This window comes from Anopheles ziemanni (assembly GCF_943734765.1).
Source record: "Anopheles ziemanni chromosome X unlocalized genomic scaffold, idAnoZiCoDA_A2_x.2 X_unloc_62, whole genome shotgun sequence".
Lineage (NCBI taxonomy): Eukaryota > Metazoa > Arthropoda > Insecta > Diptera > Culicidae > Anopheles > Anopheles ziemanni.
In genome coordinates this window covers 132,501-139,879 of record NW_026689832.1, presented here as the reverse complement: position 1 = coordinate 139,879, position 7,379 = coordinate 132,501, and positions in this window count along the sequence as shown.

Below are 7,379 nucleotides of genomic sequence, written 5' to 3'. Positions count from 1 at the left end.
AACGTGTTCTAGTTATGCCTAGAACATTTCACTTCGCTAGCTGGCCTGCAACTTAGCCGTAATTGGGATTTTAGGGTGTTCATGGAGGGCCCATTTCCTGCGACTTGGTATCTTTTGGGCCCTATGTTTCTCTAATATCTCCACAAGTTTTCCAGATAGCTTTCTCATACTTTCAGGGTGCCTAGAGCACCTCAAGACCTTTCCAACGCTATGCCGTTCGCCTCGCTCGGACATCTACAGCCGAAGTTATTCGAGGTACACGGTACCTTACCCTGTTTTCTCAGTACTTGGTCGAAAATTTCGATCAGCCATATGACCGACTTGGACAACCCTGAGCGGGTTGGCCCCATATAACTAAACTTTTGTCTCTTGTAGGCAAACTTATAAATGTTCTACGTCAACTCGCTATCTCGTACCGCCTTGACGGTATACTTGGTCCAAGGGCCATTTCCAGCGACTTGGTCGCAATTTCGCTCTAAGTTTCGCTAATACCTTCGTCCGTGGACATGGTGATTTTTTGTTCGTATTTTTCCTTGATAGTCCCACTCAAGACTATTCCATACCAGAGCCAAGCGTCCCGCTAAGTGCCATACAGCCTGAGCAGTAATTCATGAAAGGTACCTCTACCAGTTTTTGCCATACTTGGGTACAAACTTTGTATCGCCCATATCTCCACTTTGGAGGCCAGCCAGCACCTTTGCCCCATATACTTTTTTCTTGGTCATACCATGCACTAAATATAATTGTTCTACGCCAACTTGCTATCTCTTCTCTAACTTGCCGTTATTCTTGGTCCAAGTCCCATTTCATTCGTTTTCGGACCCATTTTGCTATATGTTTCACTAATAGCTTCGGCCATGGACAAGCTGATATTCTGTTTGTATTTTTGCTTGATAGTCCCACTCAAGACCATTCCAAAACACACCGCAACTTGTCGCTCGGTGGCAAACTGACCGAGTTATAATTCATGAAAGATACCTCAACTTGGTACACCATGTGGTCGGCCCAAACCATATACCGACCAAACGACCGACTTGGAGCACCCTGACCGGGTTGCCCCCATATAATGAAAGTTGCGTCTCTACACGCCCAACTTATGAATATTCTACGCCAAGTCGCTATCTCTTACCGGTAAGCCGGTATTCACCTTCCAAGGGTGATTTTGGTCAAGTGCCATTTCCTGCGACTTGGTCCCCGAATTGGACCATCATCACCTAATATCTCCGTGGTCTTTCAACTCAGCCTCATGAAACTTTCAGGGTAGATAGGTCTCCCCAAGACCTTTCCAACGGTGAGCCGTTTGCCTCGCTCGGCCATATACAGCCGAAGTTATTAATGGTACTTGGTACCTTACCCTGTTTTTTCCATACTTGTTCGTACTTGGGTACAAACTTTGTATCGCCCATATCTCCACTTTGGAGGCCAGCCAGCACCTTGGCTCCAAATACTTTTTTGTTGGTCATACTATGCCCAAAATATAAATGTTCTACGTCAACTTGCTATCTCTTCTCCAACTTGCCGTTATTCTTGGTCCAAGTCCCATTTCATTCGTTTTTGGACCCATTTTGCTATATGTTTCACTAATAGCTTCGGCCATGGACAAGCTGATTTTCTATTTGTATTTTTGCTTGATAGTCCCACTCAAGACCATTCCAAATCACATCGCAACTTGTCGCTCGGTGGCAAACTGACCGAGTTATAATTCATGAAAGGTACCTCTTCTTGGTACACCACATGGTCGGCCCAAACCATAAACCGACCAAACGACCGACTTGGAGCACCCTGACCGGGTTGGCCCCATATAATAAAAGTTGCGTCTCTACACGCCCAACTTATGAATATTCTACGCCAAGTCGCTATCTCTTACCGGTAAGCCGGTATTCACCTTCCAAGGGTGATTTTGGTCAAGCGCCATTTCCTGCGACTTGGTCCCCGAATTGGACCATCATCACCTAATATCTCCGTGGTCTTTCAACTCAGCCTCATGAAACTTTCAGGGTAGATAGGTCTCCCCAAGACCTTTCCAACGGTGAGCCGTTTGCCTCGCTCGGCCATCTACAGCCGAAGTTATTAATGGTACTTGGTACCTTACCCTGTTTTTTCCATACTTGTTCGTACTTGGGTACAAACTTTGGATCGCCCATATCTCCACTTTTGAGGCCAGCCAGCACCTTGGCCCCAAATACTTTTTTGTTGGTCATACTATGCCCAAAATATAAATGTTCTACGTCAACTTGCTATCTCTTCTCCAACTTGCCGTTATTCTTGGTCCAAGTCCCATTTCATTCGTTTTTGGACCCATTTTGCTATATGTTTCACTAATAGCTTCGGCCATGGACAAGCTGATTTTCTATTTGTATTTTTGCTTGATAGTCCCACTCAAGACCATTCCAAAACACACCGCAGCTTGTCGCTCGGTGGCAAACTGACCGAGTTATAATTCATGAAAGGTACCTCAACTTGGTACACCACGTGGTCGGCCCAAACCATAAACCGACCAAACGACCGACTTGGAGCACCCTGACCGGGTTGGCCCCATATAATGAAAGTTGCGTCTCTACACGCCCAACTTATGAATATTCTACGCCAAGTCGCTATCTCTTACCGGTAAGCCGGTATTCACCTTCCAAGGGGGATTTTGGTCAAGTGCCATTTCCTGCGACTTGGTCCCCGAATACGACCATCATCACCTAATATCTCCGTGGTCTTTCAACTCAGCCTCATGAAACTTTCAGGGTAGATAGGTCTCCCCGAGACCTTTCCAACGGTGAGCCGTTTGCCTCGCTCGGCCATATACAGCCGAAGTTATTAATGGTACTTGGTACCTTACCCTGTTTTTTCCATACTTGTTCGTACTTGGGTACAAACTTTGTATCGCCCATATCTCCACTTTGGAGGCCAGCCAGCACCTTGGCCCCAAATACTTTTTTGTTGGTCATACTATGCCCAAAATATAAATGTTCTACGTCAACTTGCTATCTCTTCTCCAACTTGCCGTTATTCTTGGTCCAAGTCCCATTTCATTCGTTTTTGGACCCATTTTGCTATATGTTTCACTAATAGCTTCGGCCATGGACAAGCTGATTTTCTATTTGTATTTTTGCTTGATAGTCCCACTCAAGACCATTCCAAAACACACCGCAGCTTGTCGCTCGGTGGCAAACTGACCGAGTTATAATTCATGAAAGGTACCTCAACTTGGTACACCACGTGGTCGGCCCAAACCATAAACCGACCAAACGACCGACTTGGAGCACCCTGACCGGGTTGGCCCCATATAATGAAAGTTGCGTCTCTACACGCCCAACTTATGAATATTCTACGCCAAGTCGCTATCTCTTACCGGTAAGCCGGTATTCACCTTCCAAGGGGGATTTTGGTCAAGTGCCATTTCCTGCGACTTGGTCCCCGAATACGACCATCATCACCTAATATCTCCGTGGTCTTTCAACTCAGCCTCATGAAACTTTCAGGGTAGATAGGTCTCCCCGAGACCTTTCCAACGGTGAGCCGTTTGCCTCGCTCGGCCATATACAGCCGAAGTTATTAATGGTACTTGGTACCTTACCCTGTTTTTTCCATACTTGTTCGTACTTGGGTACAAACTTTGTATCGCCCATATCTCCACTTTGGAGGCCAGCCAGCACCTTGGCCCCAAATACTTTTTTGTTGGTCATACTATACCCAAAATATAAATGTTCTACGTCAACTTGCTATCTCTTCTCCAACTTGCCGTTATTCTTGGTCCAAGTCCCATTTCATTCGTTTTTGGACCCATTTTGCTATATGTTTCACTAATAGCTTCGGCCATGGACAAGCTGATTTTCTATTTGTATTTTTGCTTGATAGTCCCACTCAAGACCATTCCAAATCACATCGCAACTTGTCGCTCGGTGGCAAACTGACCGAGTTATAATTCATGAAAGGTACCTCTTCTTGGTACACCACATGGTCGGCCCAAACCATAAACCGACCAAACGACCGACTTGGAGCACCCTGACCGGGTTGCCCCCATATAATGAAAGTTGCGTCTTTACACGCCCAACTTATGAATATTCTACGCCAAGTCGCTATCTCTTACCGGTAAGCCGGTATTCACCTTCCAAGCGTGATTTTGGTCAAGTGCCATTTCCTGCGACTTGGTCCCCGAATTGGACCATCATCACCTAATATCTCCGTGGTCTTTCAACTCAGCCTCATGAAACTTTCAGGGTAGATAGGTCTCCCCAATACCTTTCCAACGATATGCGGTTTGCCTCGCTAGGCCATCTACAGCCGAAGTTATTCATGGTACTTGGTACCTTACCCTGTTTTTTCCATACTTGTTCATACTTGGGTACAAACTTTGAATCGCCCATATCACCACTTTGGAGGCCAGCCAGCGCCTTGGCCCCATACACATTTTTGTTGGTCATACCACGCACTAGTTATAAATGTTCTACGCAAGCTTGCTATCTCTTCTCCAACTTGCGGTTATTTTTGACTCAAGTCCCATTTCCATAGTTTTTGGTACCAATTTGCTCTATGTTTCGCTAATAGCTTCGCCCAAGGACTTTGTGATTTTTTGTTCGCATTTTTCCTAAATAGTCCCACTCAAGACTATTCCAAATCACACCTTAGCTTGTCGCTCAGTGCCATACAGCCAGAGTTTTAATTCATGAAAGGTACATAACCTTGGTACACCACGTGGTCGGTCCAAACCATCAACCAACCATATGACCGACTTCGAGTCGAGCTAGCGGCTAGGCTCAATATAATGAAATGCGTGTCTTGATGCGGGCTACTGACGGTCTGAACAATGTAGCTCGCTAGCTCGTCTCTAAACTTGTGTTTTGGTCGAATATTGGGTGTTCATGTACCACTTCGGGTAACATGGACTTTGGTGCAACTTTACCACTTGTGCACTTAATTACTTCCCGGTCATTCAAGTCTTTGCCTTCATACTTTCAGGGTAGTTAGGTCTCGTCGAGACCTTTCCATACATATGCCAAACTCATCGATCGGACATCTATAGCCCGAGTTATTCGCGGTACACCGTACCTTACCCTGTTTTTTCCTCAATTGGGTACAAACCTTGGAACACCCATATCGCCCCTTTAGAGACTAGCTGGCACGTTGGCCTCATATAATGATAAGTGCACCTCAACTAGGGCTACTGACGGTCAGAACATTTCAACTTGCTAGCTCGGGCCCACACTTGTGTTTTTCTCGAATATATGGTTCAAGTGTGCCACTTTGGGCACTTTTGGACATTTTGTCCCCACACAACTTTCTTGCCTTGGTAGATAGGGTCTTGTGTTTTTGGGCAAAAAGATGCACCAAGATATGGTCTAACTTTCGTTCTTGTACCGCAAAGCGCTACCTCCAACACCCGAGGAGATAGAAAGTGATTATGTTCGGTATATCGGTCTTCCATGGCCTACTATGGTAAACCCCTGCAGGTATGCAACCGAAGGTGCTTGGTACATGTATTTGGTGCAATATCGGTGCAAAGTAGGTGTTTCCTTGATCGGGCTATAACTTTCTTGGTTGATGTTGGATTGCTTTGCGGTCTTCGGGGGATAGTTAGGGAACATGTTGGCCAACATTTTCTTATTCCTCAGCCTGGCCGTACCTCCTACCGTCTAGGCGGTATTCATGCTCTAAGTTGGAACTTGTGTTCCTTCGGGCAACTTTTCTGACTTTGACGCTTAATAACTTCCGTTCATATGCAGTCTAAGCTCTGCAACTCTCAGGAAAGCTTGTACTACTCATTTCCTTACCATATCAGTCTTTGGCTTGTCGATCCGATGTCTACAGCCTTACTTATTCACGTTCCCTGTAGAGGTAGGTTTTTGCCCATTTTCCAGTTCATGTGGTAACATTCCCGGACTTTGCCGGCTTTCTCTTCATGTGGTAACTTGCTTGCTCATGTGGTAACTTGATAGTGTATTTCCGACAGACCCAATCTCGGACTTAGCCGATTTTTCTCTTCATATTATATGGATCCATCACTAGGCCATGTTGCTTGCTTGTGTGGTAACTTGATAGTGTATTTCTGACAGACCCAATCTCGGACTTAGCCGATTTTTCTCTTCATGTCATATGGATCCTTCACTAGGCCATCTTGCTTGCTTGTGTGGTAACTTGGAAGTGTATTTCTGACAGACCCAATCTGGGACTTAGCCGATTTTTCTCTTCATATTATATGGATCCTGGACTTAGCCGATTTTTCTCTTCATATCATATGGATCCATCACTAGGCCATCTTGCTTGCGTGTGTGGTAACTTGGAAGTGTATTTCTGACAGACCCAATCTGGGACTTAGCCGATTTTTCTCTTCATATCATATGGATCCATCACTAGGCCATCTTGCTTGCTTGTGTGGTAACTTGGAAGTGTATTTCTGACAGACCCAATCTGGGACTTAGCCGATGTTTTTCTTCATATTATATGGATCCTGGACTTAGCCGATTTTTCTCTTCATATCATATGGATCCATCACTAGGCCATCTTGCTTGCTTGTGTGGTAACTTGGAAGTGTATTTCTGACAGACCCAATCTGGGACTTAGCCGATTTTTCTCTTCATATCATATGGATCCATCACTAGGCCATCTTGCTTGCTTGTGTGGTAACTTGGAAGTGTATTTCTGACAGACCCAATCTGGGACTTAGCCGATTTTTTTCTTCATATCATATGGATCCATCACTAGGCCATCTTGCTTGCTTGTGTGGTAACTTGGAAGTGTATTTCTGACAGACCCAATCTGGGACTTAGCCGATTTTTCTCTTCATATCATATGGATCCATCACTAGGCCATCTTGCTTGCTTGTGTGGTAACTTGGAAGTGTATTTCTGACAGACCCAATCTGGGACTTAGCCGATTTTTCTCTTCATGTTATATGGATCCTGGACTTAGCCGATTATTAGGTTATTATATATGGATCCTGGACTTAGCCGATTTTTCTCTTCATATAATATGGATCCTGGACTTAGCCGATTATTAGGTTATCATATATGGATCCTGGACTTAGCCGATTTTTCTCTTCATATAATATGGATCCGGGACTTAGCCGATTTTTCCCTTCATATAATATGGATCCGGGACTTAGCCGATTTTTCCCTTCATATAATATGGATCCGGGACTTAGCCGATTATTCTGTTCATATAATATGGATCCGGGACTTAGCCAATTTTTCTCTTCATGTGGTAACGTATGCCAATCGCTCACAAGTCATGGGATAAGGGTACTTGTGTTCTTCCATCTTCTAAGTCCCGCACGGGGACATCGTGATCGCCCCAAGTCCGGAATAGCGCCAAGTCAAGCCCCACGGTGGCCGTGCAGGACCTGTTAGCGGCGGCCCCACTGACAGCACTAATCCGGACTTAGAAATTAT